Genomic DNA, 22,375 nt, shown 5'->3' on the forward strand with positions numbered 1-22,375 from the left:
CAAAGACCCAGCAAAGCCCCACATTGTAAGGTGCTTCATTTCTTAAATTATTTCTTTAACTTTTTAATCTCATTTTTTAAATTATAAGAGTCATTAAGAGACTAATCTTGAGATTCCCTCCAGAGTTTTCTTAATAAGGCACATTTCATTCTGGCTGCGGAAGCCGTGCACTAAGACTCGTTTAGCAAAGTAGTTAAATACCTGTTAAGTACATCAGGGCTGCTGTATAGCTTCACAAATAAACGTGTGCAGAACCAGAGTGCACTGGTAAGTTGGGTCTACACCATTATGACGTTTAGAATGTATCAATACTATCATTAAATTAATAATAAAATTCCAGGTGAATACATTATAAAATTATACTCCAATTTGATATCAATTTGTTTTTATGTAATAATCATACATGCTTTCTACAGTAGTGGAACAAATAAGACAAATTTTTAATTATTTACTGATCAAATATAGTTTTCATTTGTTTTAAAACATAAGGACAAAGCATAACTTGCCATTCTCTTCACAAAAATGCACTGTATTCTGTCTCCTTCCTTAACAGAGGAGGATAAATCAGGAAACACTGCCTACCTGAATAAGGCAGAATTCACAAGTTTATGTTTTTAAGTCCTCTGAAAAACTGTGGTTTCCAGCACAACTTTGATTTTCACTGATTTTCAATGAGGGAGAAATTGGAGTTAGGAATTTTGACCAAGCTATAAATGACTGAGCCTGCAATTCAGAAAGTCTCTGACAAAATTTCTAACCTCAAATAAGGAACAAGCAGGAACCATCGTAACCTTCCTCACTGTTTCATGAAAACTAGTTTGGTAGCTTTCTTTTACTGTTTAAGTTTCATACCAAACCTGTCCATTATAGTTCTTTAAAATGCTAAATCCCAGTTTACAAATTTACAAAGAATTATTGAACAGTATGCAAAACCTCTTCCTTTAAGTAATAGAAATATTTATTCTCCAACACTTCTGTCCTCCGTATCAGGTAGGATTCTACTACATCAGTAACACTAAATGCACCAAGATGTAGAGCAGTCTCTCAAACAGAACAGAGCTCACAGCAGAGAAATACCCAATGCAGAAAGATGAGAAGGAGGCCCTGGCCACACACAGACTGAAGTGTCATGGTCAGAGCTGAAGCATAAAGCCATACCTGCAAATGTGATTAAACTGCACTACTGCCTGCAAATGTGATTAAACTGCACTACTGCTAACGTGGCTCAAAAGCACACTCGAAAATTCAGCATGGATACAACATGATATACAAAATAGGCTCACTGATATAACTTCTGCTGAGATATAAGTAATAATCATGACTATTAAGCATTAAGACTCCAAAAGTACTATACGTTAAACTGAAATAGAAGCACACGCAGTTGTTACAGCTGGGATAAGTAAAACAACGCAACAAATGCCACCACTTTGGAGCTTGAACATTTATGAAAAATTTCCACTAAAAAAAGATTACAGTCCTTATAACCACAGCTTCAAAGCAATTCTGAACTGTGAGTCGTCCAAGACTCACGTTATACACACGGACAAGACACTACCTCATTTGTCTGTCTGCAGTCTACCTTACTGGGATGTAAGAAGCAAGGTAAATGAGTCCACCTTTTTAGGTAGGAAGCATTTCATACTGCTCAGCTCTCTGCTTTTTTCTCTGAGACTAATGCAATCCTGGCCACTTTCTTTTGAAGCTTTTCCATTTTGGGGTCGGTTGGTTCATTTGGTTTGTTTTCCATTTTAACCTGCTTAGCAGTCTCTAGAATAGAAGACACATTACACTAAAAGATTTTTGTTCTTTAGACACTCGCCACTGCCTTAATATCTTATGCTTAACCAATTTTAAGGGTGTAACAGGCACATTTGGAGGTACAAGGTGAGTGTGCATGAGGGGCTCCATTCAGAGGTGACAAGGTGCCCCTCCCCCACCTCCCACTGGTATCTGTGAATGCTTTGCATTAACAGGCACAGCTACGTCTTGCCATTGTGTTTCCCCACAGATGTGAGAACACCGAATTTTCTGCATCGGCAGCATGGGATCGTAATAGGCTGCAAGGTAAATTGAAAGCTGTTCCCTTTAAACTGCTGTGCTGGGTCCTGATGTGCTTCGCAAACAATTAAATTTAAAACATCTCTGGGAGATTTTGCTCTCTTCCAGAAATGAGTTAATAAGAATTTTCAATTACTCGTTATAAGTCCTCAGCAGAGCTGGAAGCTGGCAGAGCACAATCACTCTCTGCTGTGCTTAACTCAATGCAGCGTGTCCTTCCAGCCCACTGCAATCTCTGGAACTGTATCCCCAGGTCCACTGCCCACTCTTTTGGTGGGCCTTCAATTCAGGTACATTTGAGGGTCAATATGAGATCATTAGCATGACTTTAATTCCTATTTTAGCAACAGAAAGCAGAGTTGGTGACCATTAATACACTTAATGCCTGCACCTTCTGTGTCCTTTTGTTAACACCCATCCAGTACAGCCGTGCAAAAAAAACAATTCATGTCACAGTACACAGATACATGGATGTTTCACACACCATCCCTCAACCACGTGGATATCAGATGTAGTGAAGGAGGGGCAATTACAACTCAGAAGAGAAGGAGTGGAGAAATGTTTCCCTGCTGCCTACTACAACTTCAACACTAGTAAGCAATGATCCGTATCACGCGAGTACAGCAGTGTTAATTATGGAGGAAAAAATATTTTAAGAACCATTTGAACTTCCAAGTGAATTATTTTCAGTCATTTTACACAATCCTAGATGAGCAATTTTGTAACAAACATTGAAGCTGTTATGAATTACTTTGAAAAAGTTTGTGCAGAGGAATTTTCTAAGTTTCATGCATGATGAAGATTCTCTTGGAAACAAGTTTTAAACCTACGCCAAACATATTTGTGCAGGTGCTTATGTGCCAGCCAGCTGTGGACTGGTAAGTCCACAAAACATGACACATAAATCAATCATGGCAACAACTAAGCTCAAATTCCCTTCATATACAATAAAGTTTAAGAACAACATTTTAAAAAAGCATTTGAATGATTAATACATAGTTAAGAGAATCTCAAGCTTTTCTGCAAGCTGGAAAAAATACATGCTTATAGCAAATGATTCTTTTCCCTAACCAAAGAGGATTTACCCTTACCAGGTAATCATCCTCTATGGTGGTTCTGTTACAATGCAGCTGAAGTCATACTGCATTTAGAGTTCCAGACTGGTTTCCACCAGTAGTACCACAGCATTAAAAGAGAGAGAAAGAAATGGGGCAGAAGTTCAGACCATGCTGTTCCTCTACATCTGAGCTGACTGCCATCAGCTGAGCTCAGAAGACAAATTGCATCCTTCATTCTCTTACTGAAAAGGTGTTTGAGTGAGGCACTGGCTGCAAAGCATTCAAGGTATAGCACGGTTTCGCTTTGCAGGTATAGAAAAAAACTTATTTTTTGCTTTAGAGCACTTTCATATATGAATTAAATACACTCTTGTGGACCTCATATTCCTTATTCTGCTTTTTTTTTTTTTTTTTTTAATATTTACTTATAATCTGCTGGGCAGTGGAGAAATCTTACACTACAATAACAGTCGCTCCCTACTGACACAGATTATAGTTCCCTGTTTTTAAGGCAAGTCAGACAAGATTATAACATTTGTTTACTGATGCTGCAGCAGTCAGCTACTGCATAGAAACATATGGACTAAAAAGAAAAATAACCTGTTTGTACTGTTAAGGGAAATAGAACAAACTGAATGCACTGACGCTCTTCAGTTGTGCCCCTCTTTCCCACAGCATATCCCTGCCCCCCGTCCCTCTCCTTTAAATGAACTGCTTCTTTATCACTGGATGGACATGCAACTCTTCTCTAGAAATCTAGGGAACAAAGAAATACTTAAATTTCTACTGAATGCAGAAAAATAACCAAACAATGATATAAAAGCAGCCATAAAATTCATACATCAAAGTCAAGGGAAATCTCTGTATTCTGCGGGTAATGCTTACAAGGTAAAGTGGCATGCAGATTTCTTATTTAATAAATTCCCACAGAAAATTAGTTTTTCACAGTGGGAAGAAATTCAAGGCTCGCCGCAATGAACAGGCAGGATCTAATCACTGTTCTGGCTTTGTAGATACACCAGGGCTTGCAGATATTTGAATGATCCAATTATTCTGTTGAGGCACAATCACCTTACCTGCATACTAATCAAGCAATATGCAACAAGAAACAAGGCTGGCTTTTCTGGAAGCTCTAGACTTATAAGGCTCCCTGGTTGACCTTCTGTCAATTGCATTAACTTCAATTCTATTAGCTCATCTTTTGCCCAAAGGTGACATATGCACAAATCTATAGGGAAAATTGCCTAAGTCAACTTTCCACTGCACATGATGCAGAATAGTTGCTCAGCGATGCAAACAGAAGGCATTAGTTCTCAAGCTGGATACAGTTACACATTAAATAGCTACAAATTTTTCAGACAAGAAATCTCTTCAGAAACTAGAAGCCTACTTCCCATAAAAAGGACAAGATTCCATTTGCTAAAAGGAACACCATTAATTACTCACTTTTCTACTTTGTGAATGGCAAAAGGGGAAAAGAAAAAAAAAAAGAACGGACATGGGCAAGATCATTTGTGGTATATCAGCATTTAGCATAATGGCTGTGGGGTTTCCTATTTCGTGAGGACTCTTTTAGGAAATATAGCTTTATTACAGTTCTTTTTTCTTTTTTTTTTTTTTTTCTTTTTTTTAAACCTGACTCCAGACTCAGATTTTGTTGTATAGAACACTTTACTGATAGAATCTTGGATCACAGCCACCTGGAAAACATAATGTTAAAAGTTTTCTTCTGTTTCATTACAAAAAGCTTACTGCCTAAGTTTATAACAGCTTTCTTGTAAAAATAACAACCTATGGAAGACTTTTAAATATCTGACAGGATTTCATATAGCCACCTGGTCATGATTCAGCTGAGATAGAGTTAATTTTCTTCATAGAGTCTCATATGGTGCTGTGTTTCGGATTTAGGAGGGAAATAGTGTTGATAACACTGACATTTGGCTGCTGCTGAACAGTGCTTGCACAGAATCAAGGACTTCTCTGTTGCACTGCCCACAAGGAGCTGGGATCACACAGTCTGGACAGCTGACCACAACTACCAAAGTACATCCCATACCACATGGTGCTGTGCTCAGCAATTTGCAGGCAAAGAAGGAGAAGTGGAGATATTTGTAGTGGTGATTACTGTCTTCCTAGGAAACCAATATGTATGATGACCGCAGCTTTCCTGGAACACCTGCCTGTTGATGGGAAACAGGGAAGGAATTCCTGGTTTCACTTTGCTTACATGGGAAACTTTTGCCTTGCTTAGTAAGCCCTTTGTATCAACTCATGAGTTCTCACACTTTCTCTAACCCAGTTCTCTTCCCCATCCCACCCAGGGGCTGAGCAGGGGTTAAACCACAATATCACCTCAACTCATAAAAGCCACCAATTTCTCTGCTTATTTCTGATCCTCAAATACATAGCAACTCTAGCAAAACCTACAGTACATAGTTCTAGGCCTAACTGGCAGTCACTTTTTTTAATTTTCAGCCTAGAAAAATGGTGATAAATCACACTTTTTTTTTTATTCCAACCATAAAGGCATTTACATAAAGTGCCTGCTCTTCTAAAAAACGCACGACCTTAAGCAATGCTGCACATAGGCAAGGAGAGGAGAATAACAAAGGACTTTGAAAGTATCAAAAGGCATCGCTATGTCAAGCCATTAATCTTGGAGCTCATCATTAACCAAAGTGACAGCATTACTGGCTCGAGATGATGTGGTACACACGTAACCAAGTAACAGCTATGAGTATGAAATATTACTCATGATTAATAGGACTTATTACAGAGCGCTTCTGGCTTCACAGAAAACCCTCTAGTTTCTCTTCAATATCTCTCTTAAATTGTCATCACTGTTGTAACCTCTCCTACAAGTCAAGGGCAGCCAGGCAGGCCAACAGCACTGCTTAGCACTACATCTGTGTGCCATGTCACCAGGGACTCTCATACACTCCTTCATCAGAAACTGCTCTCATGCCTCTAGAATCCCTAACTTCCACCAATAGGACATTGGCAAAACTCATCTTCATTACTCCTGCAAAGGTTCATCCAGAGTGCCACACAAAGCAGTGACATTTTCTTGAGACTGTAATTACTGTATCACTAATGCTTTTAAATACTCCAAGGCACTCTTAGGGAGAATTTTGCTTCATTAAATGAGAGATAAAAGGCAGATGTTATTATGTTTTCCAAATCTTTCATTTTTAATACAAGCAGTTTGTTCAAGGTAGTAAGAAAATAACTCTTCAAGAACAATATTCAGGTGAATTTCTATTGCTTTGTGTCCTGTAAGCTTCTTATAAGGGGGAAAAAGCATCAAATAGATTCTCTGGAAGAATAGTTTGTAGAATAATAATACAGAAGGAGGACAGAAGCATAAGCTGCATGCACTCTCTTAGCAACAAAGGAATGCTTTATTTATTTTTCAAGGCCGTTAATAATATGCAATTGTCCTCATGACGAGTTTCTCCAAAGAGAATGGAAAATATTTACAACTGGGAGAAAAGTGCTGAAGTACTGAAGATTCCATGAACATAAGTTTCTTCTCTTAAGGAGCCCAGTAATAGCCGTACAGTTTTTTCTGCAGCTGCAAACTACCACTGCAATTCCAACTGTGACGGCCACTGCGCCAAGCACCAGCTGATCAAGCCCTTTAAGTATCATCTGTCCTTAGGAATGATCTCTATAAATCCAGAAGTCCATGCCTTAAAAAAGAGTCAGTCCTATGTATTTTGTCTGTTTGTCTGGAAAAAAAAGTATAAATAAAAAATCTGCACAGTATCTACTTAATATTATATCCTACTGAGAAGTAGATCACACTGAAATGTTAAACATGAGGCCTGGAAGAACAGAAAATAGATTTTGTGGGGAACACCCACTCATCTGCTGTACTGTCACCTTACAAAGGAAACATCCTTTCAGAGATGAAACACGTTACAAAGCCTGGCCCACTAAACACTTAAAAATGAAGAATTTTCCTCTCACATGAACTAAGCAAAAGTTTGGACAAATACCATTAACAGAAACACGGTCAGACTGCAATGATCCGTGCAGTAGTTTTCCTTAGCCCTGCGACTTCACAGTGACCTACAGAAAGAGCAATGCAAATGAGTAAATATGGAAAACAAAACTTGACACCACCCAACCAAACCCAACACATTGCACCTGAAATGGGTGCAGCTGCTTTTGTTCGGGAAGATGGAATAGTTAGTTATTTTATAAAGCAAATTTGATTTTTATTGTGGAAGCAAAAGTAATCATTTGCTATACATATATTTTTCTAACTTTCCATTTAAGAATTGTGAAAACTAATTCTTTTGTCTATGCAAGTTTGGTGTTCTACAAGCAATTAAAGATGGCTTGGGTTTCCTGCAGATGTTTTCCTATATCTATTAGATTATTGCTGGAAAAGGGTGCTTCACCTATTTCCAGAGTGGGCTTGGCAATAGCTGTGTAAAATAATTGCTAACAGAGTACACTTCTGCACACTTTGATGACTGAACTGAGAAATTAAGATTGAGGCACAGAGGGCTGACCTGAGCGTATGACAAACACCACACATCAAAGACAGATCTGAAATTAGGTCTGATGAGAAGGCATTCCATCTTTCTTCTAAAAAACAATCTTTTAAAATAATTCAGCCATTAGAAGCTACAAAGGGAGGTGTCTATAACTCACAGTGCTTCTAAGTCAGATCTGAAAGATGTGACAGTCCTGTGATAGAACTGAGTGCAGTATGCCCCACGGATCTGGGCTGATGTACCTATGTACTCATAGCCCAAAGCAAATGCTGCACGATGCCATGAATTCAGAAGTTAATAATTTCATGAAGGAGAGCAATCCTGGCTTTATTTTAATCACAAGATGTTTCACTGAGTACGTCATAATTAGATAATATTGAAGCAAATGATCTACTGTGAATTTTAGATTGAATTTAGAGCAGCTATAGGTAGTTGGAGTATTTCCTACATAAAAAACAACATGATTTATTTTGCTGTTCACTCACCTTTCTCTACAGTAGTAGACAATATCATTAAAAATAGAAAGGAAATACAAATCCTTTGGTTGCACACATATTAGCCTCTTCCTTCCATGCTTGCCTTGCTTGGCTCTGGACAATTTTTTGCCACATAGTTTTTAGAATTTTCATTATGTAGTACAAAACATACCAGACACAAATGAGTAAACATTGTCTGCTACCCGACTGAACTCAGTGACACGGGGAAAAGAGACCAGTTCATTCACCATATAGAAATTACAAAGCAGAATAAAGCTGATCGTTGATTTTCAACCAGATTATACAACAGATGTACTTGCTAATAGTCAGATTCTCTTATTTGTGGAGTTCTATCAAAGAATTTACAAGAAAAAAAGGACAACCCCCTCTCCCCCAACCTCCTAAAGTTTGTTGTTTGTTTGCTTGCTTTTAAAAAGAAAGTCTGCATTTGCTTTCTAATCTGAGTGTAGTAAATAGATACTGTTTATAATGTTCATTATAAACAGAGATTGCTCTGTTGCTCTATTTTTAAGTCCCTGATGGGTAATTTAGGTCCAGTGTACGACCCACTGTGACTCTGCCATCACACAGCACAGGTCTTTAGGAGGGGTAACCACACAGCCTGCCTAGGGCAGAATGTTCTGGGAAATGCAGACAGCTGAATACGTGCTGTAATCCTATCTCCTCTGGTCCCAAATTGTTTCCACTGGGAAAGGAATTGCATTAACTGGTAACATGCTCCATCTCTAGAGTCTTTTCAGTTTCTATAAGCAATTTATAGGGACAATCACTGCACAATAACAGGAATACCCATAATGAAAATATTGCTCCTTTCCAGACTTAGTGGCTCAAGTATCAACGTCTGATGTATCTACACTGTGCAGTCTAAACCTCAGCAGGGAGAATTTAACTTTTAAGAGCCTCTCCTATAAAATACTCTACAATTTCCTTCTCAAACACCACAGGTGTATATACATATTTTAATTAGCTTGCTGGAAGAAACATTTGGGACCATATTTTCTTCATTTCTTCCCTCGTTTATCATAATTCCACTCCCTCATTCAGCCAAAAACTTTATCACCTTCAGTTTTAACTATTGAGAATGCTATTGCTATTTCTCCCAGCTGCCTGGTCAGGGCTATATTCATGACATACAGTTTGTCACCTGCACCCACTGATACAGTCACTGGATCAGCATTCTGACATGGTGACTGGAACATTTATCTAAGGAGAAGAACAGGTGAGCAGTGAACAACACAGTTCTAAGAAGGATTCTGAAGTGAATGTTTCTTGATGAAAAGATGCCATTTTACAAATACCTTCCCAACAATAATCCAAAACTTACTAAACCACCACAGGGAAAATATGTCACATGTCTATGAAATATCCACAAAGCACCAGTTTTCAACCACATAAATGCAGCTGTGCTCTGACTGATCGGCTCACCAACTCTTACCCCAGAAGTTTTAAGGGTGGATGAAAAGCTAGCAGCGGTTTGGCCAGCTGAAGTTTCCTAAGCAGTAGGCCAACCCCCTCTAATACTACTCAAGCAGCATTTCCACCAAGGGATTAGATGATTTTTGGTCTATTTTCTCATCTTTTATGAAATAATTCCTCAGTCTAATTAATGTGGAGAGCCCAGCTGTCTTGCACTCCTCTTCACAGAGCTATGAGAAGAGGACTCCAGGAAAGTCACTCTTCAGGGACTCTGCAGGGATGACCAGGATTTAAGATCTGGAAATTGAATTCCCAGATCTCTAGATTTCTTCGAGCTAAAAAAGCAGCTATTTTTGCACATTATGTTAAGACCTGGTTCAAGTCCAGCATTGCGGCCTGATGAGACTAATAGCACAGTAATATATTCACAGACAGACAAGCATGTCATTTAGAGGAAAGCAATTAACAATCCCATTCCCTAAGATTGGAGCCTGACTGCACTTCACCTTCATTCCTGTAAGGCTCACTCACAAATCAGCTAAGGAAACTCAGTCTCATAAACCTGTAGGTGCCTGCGTGTTGAGAATGATGTGCTGCCCATGCCAAATGTGCACAACAAAGGCTGCAGAATTCACACAACCAAGGATGCATGGATGTTTACCAGTATCAGCCATCAAGCCCTACATCACATCACACCTTACCTGTGCTCTCAGAAGGAAAAGGATTAAGGACAGGAAGCAAAACAAGGGCTGGGTGTGCCATGCCCCATCTCAGCACCCCCAAATAGCTCATGGTTATCAACTGAGTTGCTTTGCCATCACCACAGGGTGAGCGAAACCAAGGCAGGGAGCCACAGCTGCTGCTGAGAGATGCAGTGAAGTTCTGTATAGCCTAAAACCGGGATTTTGCTGCTTTTGGTGGTTTGCAGTCCTTGGAAACTAATTGTTTCACTTGCACATAAATCTGGTCCTCATTTTAAAGTCTCCCTAAAGGTGTTGTAGCTCATTAAATAAATTAAATAAGCAGCTGGCTTTAGGTCTAGGAGAAGTAGCACTACTGCATGAGTAAAAAAAAAAAAAAAAAAGTAAAATAAAATAATGGAAACTGTATATTCCAAGTTTCCTTCTAATAGGCAGGGGTTAAACACAAATGTCAATAACAGGATCCCAAGCTGTCCTCAGTTTCATCAACGAAAAAGTGCAAGATACTAACTTGAAAGACAAATGTTTAAAAGAAAAACAGGAACATCAGTCCAAAGAAATGTGTACTTTGCAAATCCAATTAAATAACATGTCTTGGACAGACTCTATGGTAATGATATCCCACAAGTGTTTCTGTGTACTTCTGTACTAAATCAGATCGATATAGGAATTTACTTATAACTGATTTTTAAGAGATCTGGGCAGTACATATTAGGTTAAGTACAAATAAAATTATGTCCTTCCCTATGAACAAAGAGAAAAAGCCATGCCTTCAGCATGCTACACTGATTCCTGCACTGTTACATCTATGCAGGTTCCATTAGGGATAATCAGACCCTTCTTCACTGGCAGCATAAAAACAACCTACCAAACCTAGTAGCATCCTGAAAGGCTTCACTGGGTTTTATTTATATTTGTGTGTGCATATATATATTATTTTTTTTTAAACCAGCCCTCCATGCAGAGACACATCTTGACTTTCCTGACAGCTGTTGGGAGCCTTTCAGAAACACACTTGTTTTCTTCTCCTATCCCACTGTTCCCACCAGGTGCCTGAGAGGTTGTAAACTAGGTTAATAACAAGAGCAGAAAGAAATGAAAAGCGATATTCAATAGTAAAAGAATTTCTGGATTTCTTATTTTTTTCCCCCCTTCTTTTCTCTTTTTTTGAGGGCTGGCTGGGGGGCATGCTCTTTAGGGAAAGCAAAACCAATAGTTGCAACAAGGACTGTTCAACAGGAATAAGTCATTTAATCATCTCCCCCCTCAATCTGTTTCTATTCTCAAATGAAGTATAAAGTGTTGAAGAAAAACCACAAATGAGAATAAGCAGGCTAATTTTTAACACAATTATTACCACATCATTCATCTGAAGTGCCATTATTAATCTGAGCATGTTGACATTTGCTCTTGTGAAATGCACAACTTCTAATCTGACAGTGTCTGTCCAGATGCTGCTAAAACCCTTCGCCTTCAGAAACAACCACCAAAGTGCTGCTTCACCCCAAGCACTCTCTGACCATATATTTAACTGTTCTACTGTTTGCTAGCTGACAACCTTACAAGCATAAGAATATTTACCCGTGAAGGAGAACAGCATCAAATTGAATTACTGTGCTAACAAGAGCAGATAAAAATTTATTTAGAAAAAGAAAACCTAGTGGGCTTATCTAATTAAAATTACTCAGACTTGCTTTGTAATGTAAACAATTTTAAAGGATGCCAAGGTAGTACAGTACCCAGTCTACGTGAATTCATTAGCTCTGAGCTTTAACCCTAGAACTGTCAGCTGTGATTGGAAAAATTATGTTCAAGGTTTTGCAGCAAGAAGTGATTAAATGCATTTACAAAGTGAGGACATCAGTTCCCAAGCTACCTAACATCAATTAAAAAAGGCCAAATTAAATCGATGTTCTAATTCCACAAAATTAATGGTAACTTTTTTTTAATAGATGTAACAACATTTCCCTGAGGTCCTGTAATAAATTCTTATCACAGCAACTCATGTTGAAAGTAAATGGTTACCTACCCATGAAAATCCAATGTTTAAAATCAGTTATGGGAATGATTACAAAAAGGTTGCTGGTGACTTTATGTCTATATTCCTGTTCTGAGTGTTTTACATTCGATTTGTTGATTCACAGTTCTTCACTATTAAACACCAGGAAAACACATGGGGGAAAAAAAAAGGTCTTTTTCACTACAGTGATATTCATTTTTCATCTTAGTTCATTTTAAATAGAGCATTCCTCTAGACTCATGGGATCAGGAGCTAATTAAGGTCACTTGTAATTACATTTAATCAGAATGCAATCATGTCTTCACTTTAAAACATTTCACAAAGAGGGAATCTTTTTTTATTATTATTATTTTTATTTTTTAGAGAGCTCGGTGGCATAAATTTAAACATTTCAGACCTCCACATCAGCAGTCCCTGCTTGGGAGGATGCAGCTCTGGTGTACACCTGTCAGTCACAGGGCAGAACCAGCACATGGGAAAGGGACAGGTGAATATCTGCCAAGCACTTCACATTTTGCCATTAAGCAGACATGGGCATTCTTACACAGCTGAATTTGGGGTGCTTAAAAAAACAAACCCAAAGCAAAATAAAAACAGGTCGTGCTTTGCAAGAAGAGAAATGAATTTTAAGGGTGTTACTCATCAGAGTAAAGCTCAATAAAACTAAACAACACTCAGCTACAGCTGACCATTAGAAGCTGTGTCTCCATGGTAAAGGCCACAGTTCATCCAACGTAACGCCTTCCATTCTTACAGCTCCCAGACAAAACTAACTGAAAATGGAAGCTATCCCGCATTAAAGAGAATTCTGGACTGGTTCCTTTTCTAGATAATTCCACAATTTCTGTTTTTTTAAATCTCAAGTTTGCTATAAAAAAAAAAAAAAAAGGTTTTATTTTGAAATTCTAGTGAAGGATTCCATGGTTTATAAAAAAGCAACCAATCACTTCATGACAAAAGCAGCTGTACTGTGTGGAGTTATTTGTATTATGCCCCTGGAAATTACTACAAGATTTATTAAAAATGTATTTAAAAATAATTTGCAAGGCAGCAAGCCATATCCCATGAATGTGAATAATCAATACTTTGTAGAAATGTGTGTAATTGTCTTTCCTAAAGGCCCAGTTGCCATTTAGCTAAAATTATGAATATAAAGACAGTGCTAAATCACATTAAAAAATCTGCATCCGCAACACTGAGAATTCTGAGACTTTACCTGGCTTTCATCATGTCACACAGCACTCTCTGAAAACTCCTGCAACCAAGTCCTTGTCCTGCTAACTAAGGATTGCTGAGGTCATTTTATCTCTGGTAACTCAGTGTGCAAACAAATAAGGTTTAAAAAAAAAAAAAAGCACATTTCAAAATGTTTGAACTCTGGGCTGAAATAGGAACACAATCACAGAACTTCTTGTCCTGGAAGGGACCATTAAAGATCATTCAGTCCAACTCCCTGCAATGCACAGGGACACCCACAGATCCATCAGTACTCAGAGCCCACCCAGCCTGACCCCAAGGGTCTGCAGGGATGAGGCACCACCAGCTCTGGGCAGCCTCTGCCACTGCCTCACTGCCCTTCCAGGAAAAAAAAAAACCAAAACTTCTTTATTATCCAGTCTAAAACTCCACTCTTCAATTTTGAAACCATTTCCCCTTGTTCTTTAACCACAGACTCTGGAAAAGAGTCAGTCCCCTTCTTTCTTACAACAGCCCCTTTTGATATTAAGCATCAGTGGATCCACCTCTATAATCCATTTGCCTTCCCAACTGTACTAGAATGACACAGAAGCAAGCAAAAGAGGATCGCAACAGCAGAAACAAGCACAGACTTGATGGTTAAGTATTGATTTCCTACAGCATGTTATGGATACTCCTCCATTCTACAACAATAAACTTCATTAGGTGCTAAACTTTGAGTCTCCAAACCAGCTAGCTGTTTACTTCAAAGGCCACGGTTGGAACCTCTACAGCAGCAAGTCAGAGTTACTCAGTGCCAGTTTGACATAACATCATGGAGACACAGCAGCCTTAGTGCAGCTACAGGAAAGAGATGCAATGACTCAACAGTGAGAGCTGGAGAAGGAATACGATTACAATACAGCAAATCAACAGGGAGAATGTGTTAGGTGTTTACTCTGACACTAATTAACAGACTTGCAAACTAATTGCAAGTCTATTTTACTGCAAACAGTGAAATGACAGTGCTGGAACATTTAAATATTGCAATAGTTTCTGCTCATCATTATCTCTACAGTTGTATATATTATCATGACTTCTCTATTGTTATTCATATTTTAAAAAAAAACAGCGTAATAGAAATTCTTAAGGGGGAAAAAAAACAAAACAGCCTTTAGAGGGAGAGAAGCCTGACTAGCAATGATCATTTCTGATTGTTATTTAAGGTCACCAGCCAAATATGACCTTTAAGACTTGTCATTCCAAGCTGATGACTCCACGGCTTTATACATTCTTCTTATTGCTTTATATCATTTGTTTGTAAAATGACTTCTCTCTGTATTTCCCTGTTTCATTTTAGCCAATGAAAATGAATTCTGCAGAAGTCACGGACCACAAATAAACATTAATAAAATAATTACTTCAGTATTTCCTGTATCTTGACTCTGCCACTATAGCTACAAATAATAGTTCTTAGTCAGTACATATGGGCTAATGGAACACTTCAGAGACAAAGAAAAACAGGAGAGTTGAGACAAAGCAGAGATTAGAGAGAAAGGAGGAGGAAGCAGCAGTATAGAGACCAAGAGATCAAAGAATTTTCACAAGAAATTTTGCCAATCTAGAACTGATGTGAAGCCACATATTTACAGCAGAGCAGCCAAGCGAGACGAGCACTGGTGATAAAGAATTAAATGCCAAATCACCTGTGGGAAAAGCAGCTCAATTAGAGTCTCATATGGTTCTTAATCTTTCGCATTCTCTCTACCATAAAGTACTTCTAATAATTAGAAGTGACACATTTGACTATGCTGTATCTCTAATTTAGTATTTACATTATTCACCAAAGAGCTGCAAACCTAACTTTCTGCCAGATACAGCCACAATCAGAAGTGCTCGTTACTTCCATTCTTCTCACTCTCCTTGGGCTTTTGTAACTTCTCTCCTAAAACACTGTTGAGCAGCAGGGAATCACAACTAAATACAGCTTCCATATAACAAATGAAGTAAATACATATTGAAGAGTCTAACAGAGGAATAAATCAATTTGTCTGGTTGGTTTGGCTTTCAGTTAATATTAGGATACGCATTTGTCTGCTATTGTGATTCTCCTTCTGAAAAGTAGACTTCAAAACTAATTTGCCAGCAATCTCATTCAGATTGACCTTTTGAGTTAAGTCAATGCAAGATGGTAAACCAAACCGCAAAGGGAAAGTGAACTATTTTAATATATCAGTCAAAAAAGGAGGGGGGGGTGGAAACAACCCCAAAACATCTCACAACTCCGTCTATTCACTTTCACAGTGAGCACTGCTAACAAGAAAAGCCTTTTTTTTTTTTTTAACATGCAACATAATGATCAGCAGCACCTTTCTAGAGCCTCCTAGTGAGGGAGATACATCCCAAAACAAGACGCTGTGTGGCTCAATCTCTTCCTCTGTGAAATAACTAATGCACAAGACACAAATTCATTGTTTCTCCCAAATATAAAACCCTAATTCTCTATCACTTCTGCAACCAACGTTTTGATCAAGGTACTGATGGAAAACTACATTCCTATTGCACTTCAGTGATTGTTTTCTCCAAACCATTGACATTTTGCTCACAAACCTTAGTGAATGAATACTTGTTTTGCCCATTTCATGCACGATAAGTAACAGTAATGTGGCTTCATTAAAAATAAACATGCTTCTTTCTAAAATTTTAAGTTCTCACATCACACAGGTTCTAATAGCATGTGATATAGTCACTTCAGTACAGTACTCATCTTTGATAGACATGGCTCGTCCTTTCAGTGATGGGACAGGTTTATTTCTTTGCATATCATCGAGCACTGCGTACTTCAAACTTCAGCAGATCTGCATCTCTTCTCTATACAAAGAAGCATAAACTGAAGTATTTGTGTTTTCATGCATTTGTGTACCTTGGAGTCACTGCTGTAACTGTTACCTCAGCTCCCAGACAGTAAATGAGGAAATTGATCACATCTGATACTTCAATATCAACAGGTGGCAGCCCAAAATGTAACTGCAGTTCACTGATAGTTGTGCTTCAGACTGACAGCTCTTTTCAGGAGCTTTTAACATAGAGATGAAGAAATGGACCAATTACATTAATTAAAGCATTGAGTTACAAAACTAAATAGCTGCTGAAATAATATACTTTTTACCAGATATTTCAGACCCCAAGCCAACAGGACTGTTTCCTGCTTAACAAGATGTGTTGGTATGATAATTAACAGTTTAGACTCTTCAAGCTTCTGCCACCTTCCACCTATGATGAAATTCACTGCTCTTAAAAGCTGGCACAGTTCCATTACATTTTATGAGGCTCTGCCAATTTACATGGTAGAGAATTTGCCCTGTGGTTTGTTTAAAGGTTATAAGCTTTGCCTGGGAAGATTACAATTCCATGGAGAATTCTGCTAGTCTTTGATTTGTATGGCTGCCTGTATCAGCCAAAAGGTCTTTAGACCATCAATGAAACACAGCAATAAAAATTTTAAATGCATTCCTATACCCTTATATGCAACTAGAAAAAGAATTTTTATCACATTATTCTACACTGTACCTATGAAATTTTCCACAGTTATGAATTATTTTTGCTCAATATTGACAAAAAAAAAAAAAAAATGGCTTCGTTTTTTTCTTTTCAATTACAGAAAACAAACAAAAGAAAAATCTTTATCTATGCTTCCAACAATTTCCTGTGTATACTTTCAGTGTGCAAACTGACTAACCAGCTGTAACCTTGATAATCTGATTTGGAGCTGTTAGTCAGAAGAAAGGGCCAGATTTTGTGGATTCCTCTGCTATTTCTATGAAACCTTTAACACAGACACTGGATCAGATGTTATTGATACTTCCCTTATTACAGGCTGTAAGAGATTTCAGCTGGTGAAGAGATAGCATGCCTGCCTTCTGCTTTACTGCCTGCATGGACCACAAAAAGCCAGCCCAGAATTTAAGCTCAGTGATATCCAAGGCAATATGAAGTTTGCCAAGAAAACAGTTCCCAAAAAACTTCAGTAGGTCTGAAAGGGAACCATTAAAAGCACCAAAGCCTTGCAATAGGTGACTTATTTTAAATAATCAACAATAAATACTAATGTATTTTCAATTGCAACTGCCTTTTGAGTTTTTTTTCCTGTGAGTTACACTGTCTTTGTACGTTTTGTACTTTAGAAATATGTCAATTGTTGCCAATGATTTTTCACAGCATATGGCCAAGAGAAGTATACAATTTTAATAGGTAGAGCGTGCTTTCTTAATGTTAATCCCTGCAGAAAGAAGAGGTTTATCTTCAAACAAAGATCTGCTTAAAGATGTTTCTGACAGCTGAGGAATTTATCTCCAATTCCTATTGCCTATGGTGTGCCACATTACTATTTTTTTGCATAGCAACGTGCAAGAAGCAAACTAAGATGTCATATACATAATATGAAGATAAAAAATGACCCTATTTCCACGTCCATGTGATAAATGGAATGAAAGTTCAGTGAACACATATTTGCACATTAATTGAACTGCATGAGTCTGTCCTGTTCAATCAAGTCACTAGCATATGTACCACAGGAAACATTTCCCCAAGAATCATTAAACCAACTTTATCGCTCAAACACATGCACATTTTCACCTATTTATCTTCTTGCCTTGCCAAGATATATAAAAAAAAAAATGTTACCTCTGCGTATTCATATGATTGAAAACACATACAGATGAATTTAGATATTACTACTTCACATTAATGTGACAAGAACATGAACTGTCACCCTTCGGTTTAATAATCGCAGAACAAAGGCGTTTAATGAACTTTCGTAGCTTATAAATATTTAGGAGACATTTGAGCTTTGAGAATATGAAGTTTTTCCTTCAAAATCAAGTTTGCTTTGGTTGATATAATCATCGAGATCAGTATGACACATCTACAGTTCTGACAGGATGATGCTCCTAAAAGGCTCAGCAAAAGGACAGAGAAGGTGTGATTAATACAGCATCTTCAGAATCTTCATCAAAACATGCTGCAGTTCTTTCATAACCAGGAAAAACTTACAACATCTAGCAAGGAGACACCAAAGCAGCCCAACCAACAGGAACAATAAGAAAGCACATGTTTAAGTCAGTACTGATTCTTTAGCAGGCCCAGTCTATATTCACTTCTGTTGCCATCAAGTTGCTGACATACAGTGCTGAAGCATCTTGGAAACCATTTTCTCCGGTAAAGACTGGTTCTAAATATGTGGGCTTTATATATGTATATTTATAAAAGACATACATGTATGTCAACACATAGATTACTGTTGCCTTTTTTAACATTAAATCTAATTATCTTAAGAAGCCTCTGTCCTATCACATAATCATAGAAACATAGAATCCTTAGAGCTGGAAAGGATCTCTGAAGGCCATCTAGTCCAACTCCCCTGCTATGAACAGGGACACCACAGCTAGGTCAGGATGCCCAGGTTGTAAGTACATACAATTTACATAAGCAACTATTTAGCAAACCAGCTGACAGATAACGCCTAGTACTTAAAGAAATAGAAACGGAGGCTGAAGTCCTCATTATCTCTTATAAATGACCTTTTTCATAATTCATAATCAACAAATTATTAGTCAACTGGATATATCCAAAGCGATGCACTGCAAAATTTAATTTACAAAATTTTGTCATTTCTATTCATTTATTTATGTTGAACTATTTGCTTTCCAATGGAAGAAGCTTCCACTTACATCAGTAAAGTCCCCAAACCATAAATTATATTCTACAGTTTTGACATCATTTATTTTCACAGCACTATACATGCCAACCTTCTGACTACTCAAGATCAAAAGACTTGCTCTCCAGGCTCGTATTTCATTACAACTCTCATACTTTATGCAGCAAATTAGACTTTACAGTAGCAGCTACAGCAAGACAGTCTCTCACTGCACAGCTTAAAATTACTGTAGAGGATTTCATATTGAAGGAGAATGATCTTATAAATTCATATTCAATTTAAAAAATGGATGAGAACTTTCTACAATTCCTTCCCATCCATTTTGTTAAGTTTTTTTTATATACATATATATGTAACCAACATCATTAAACCTTTCAAGTATCAGAAGACATTCAGGATTCTGCCTTTGATAATAAAAGTCGGAGGGAAGCTAGCAACTACAAATGATGGCAGATATTTCAACTGTTCAGAGGCAGTTGCACTCAGATCACATTCAAAGGTCACCTACCAGGCATGCGCTGCTATGAATTTCTTTTCTGCCACGTTTGGAATGCCAATATTAACTTGTCAAGATAATTGCTACAGTTGGGAGCTCCCATGACTGGCAACTGAGAGTTTATTAGGTATCTGAAGGCATAGGAATGTGCTCAGCAGGATTTATATGTGACATTGAATTAGCTGCAGACACCTTTCAGTGGGAGTTCAGACCCTTACTCAGCTTACATGCTTGTAAAATACTTTTCAGTGGAAATTGCTTACAAGTAAACATTAAAATCGCAGCTCCCGCAGTTCCATTTCTAACTGTTCAGATTCATAAATCTGACAAGTAAAATAGAGCTTCACACATAATTCTTAAATTTACACTTAAAATGATGAATAAGTAACAGTATGACAATACAATCAACTAATAATTTATTGCAATTATCTGTACGTACATATTTTGTTAGTGATACATTCCAGTTCAGATACGGTTTGTGACAGCTTATGACAGTCACATCAAGCAACAAAGACCACCTTATTGTAATCATTACTTTCTTCATAAATTCTCAAGTCCTCTTGGCAAACAATGAAGTTGATTAAATCCTTAAAATAATCACTGCTGTGAATGTACAGAAAGTGTTAGGCTACAGTTTTATACAAATTGCTTCTGCTCTTTAAGATACAAGCATCCTCTTGCTCTAAATAACTTAGAGGTATAAACATTAAATCAAACTTAATACCAAAGCAAATTATTGATTACTTATCAAGATTCAATGCCTTCATCTTCAGCTGATGAAAAGAATGATGCATCAGAAATGGAAGAGGATATAACCCATTAATTCATTCCACAAAAACAACAGAAATGGAAACATCTCGTGTCCTGAGTACATACTTGGTACATACCTACCTGGAGTGATAGCAGACTAGGACTTCGCATGTAATTTAGAGAAGAAAGTAGAGCATAGGAAAGCTATGTTTTATCTACCATGAATTTTTAATGCAACACCTGCCATTTATCCTAAGAGCATCCAATCAAGCATTCATGTTTCCCCAGAGGAACTTTCCATTGATGTTTTCCCATAGAAATGAATCAAAGCCAAGAGGATTTGAAAATTACTCATATAGTAGCAAAATGATTTGTGGGACTACTAGGTACATAGCTCACTGTAAACTACTGAAATAACAGTAGTAGTAGAAAAATGTTGACACATTTTCTTAGAAAGCTGTTACCTATTTCCATATAATCTTCCACTGACTCCTTAAAAAAAAAAAAATTGGGCAGCAAAAACATAGTATGCGCCTGCTATCAATGAAATCCCATGATTCTGGTACTGACCTTCTATGTGGTCCATTTCTAGCTGTTTTGTGCCTTAACTATGTAAGACCTTCTCACATACTGGCTATGCAACATGTGCCTCTACACACCTGAATGGCTAGGATTCCAACTAAGGTCTTTAGACAGTAGTGTCATGCAAACAAACAATTATATCAGCAACCGCGAATGCTCTGAACTGCTTTCAGACCATATCTGCTTAAGACACCTTGCATATGCATCTCTTACATCATTCACACAAGCATATTTCCACAGCACTGTGAGCATCCGTGATTTTTCATAAACATTTTATGAAGAAAAATATAAATGAAACATTTGTCAGTGCTGTCAGAGGATTTTTCTCTCCACCACACATACAGAGAAGCAAAAGGGCAACTGAAGTGTAATACATTTATTGGCCTTTTCAGAAACATGTTACTCACTAGGCCTGACCTATTCATTCAATGCACGGAAAGTAGGGGGCTTAGCAATGACATTTCCTGATAACCAAGTACCTTACAGATTGCAGCATAAATCAGCCATAGGTTTTTGTTGTCGTTAGAGCCATATTATTCTGCTTGCTATTTGGAGGTTTTCTTTACACTCTGATTTAATAATCTCATTGGCTTGAACTGATTTTGATTTCCAGTTACATTGAGACATTGGCGGCACCTTCTTTATGACAGTTTAAAAAGGCTGCTTTGACATATCTTGCACAAAAGTGACTGAGAACTTATTAATAATTATACTAAATGTATATTTCAACTCAGACATTGCCACTAAATTCTCACAAGATGGCGGCTTTGAACTTCATCAAATCATTTATTCACATGGCAGGGAGGAAAACAGGAAACATAAGCAGTTTTCTGTTCCCTGTTTTGGTAACTCCTTTTTCAGGACGAGGGAAAGGAAGGATGCTTTCCCTAACGTACAGATGGGATTTCTTTGCCACATCACTTCACCTTTGTGCTAGTAACTTCAGAAACTTTAAGAAAGATGTAAAACTACTCCAAGTTCAACAGGGATGAAGGCTTCAAGTATAGCAAGGCACACATTTAAGCATTTGATCTACAAGAATTTTACAATAAAGCACAAAGAAACACAGGAATCTTCAAATACGGTACAAAACTTTTTGATTTAGAGTGGTGCTGAATTTCAGTACGTTCTTTGAATAGAAGAGCAAAAAGTCACCTGAAAGGCTTGACACAAAAACTTGCAAGAACACCTTAAAAAGTATTGCCTTAATTTTTGGAAAAAATAAATGGAGATAGTTCTATGCTAGAAGTATTTAGAGGTTGTTGATATAGTGGTTGACCAGGACAAATCAGCAATGGATTGGGTTTAAAAGCTGAGACACAGCAACAAGTGAGCAGTGCTAGAAATTCTGAAGGCAACACCAGTTTGCAAGTAAGACAATGCCTAACGAAAACACT

At 37.6% G+C, this 22,375-nt stretch overlaps 1 long non-coding RNA gene across 1 annotated transcript in view; it reads right to left on the reverse strand.

The window, feature by feature from the left end:
• Positions 1–7,117: 7,117 nt before the first annotated feature.
• Positions 7,118–22,375, reverse strand: part of LOC122176003 — a 39,237-nt gene continuing 23,979 nt past the window's right edge. Inside the window, exon 3 of the long non-coding RNA XR_006177600.1 lies at positions 7,118–7,190. This is a non-coding gene — a long non-coding RNA (uncharacterized LOC122176003). The remainder of the gene's footprint in view (positions 7,191–22,375) is intronic.

The sequence above is a fragment of the Lagopus leucura genome, unplaced genomic scaffold, assembly GCF_019238085.1.
Source record: "Lagopus leucura isolate 7727_CA_CO unplaced genomic scaffold, USGS_WTPT01 Super-Scaffold_760, whole genome shotgun sequence".
In the NCBI taxonomy this organism is placed as follows: Eukaryota; Metazoa; Chordata; class Aves; order Galliformes; family Phasianidae; genus Lagopus; species Lagopus leucura.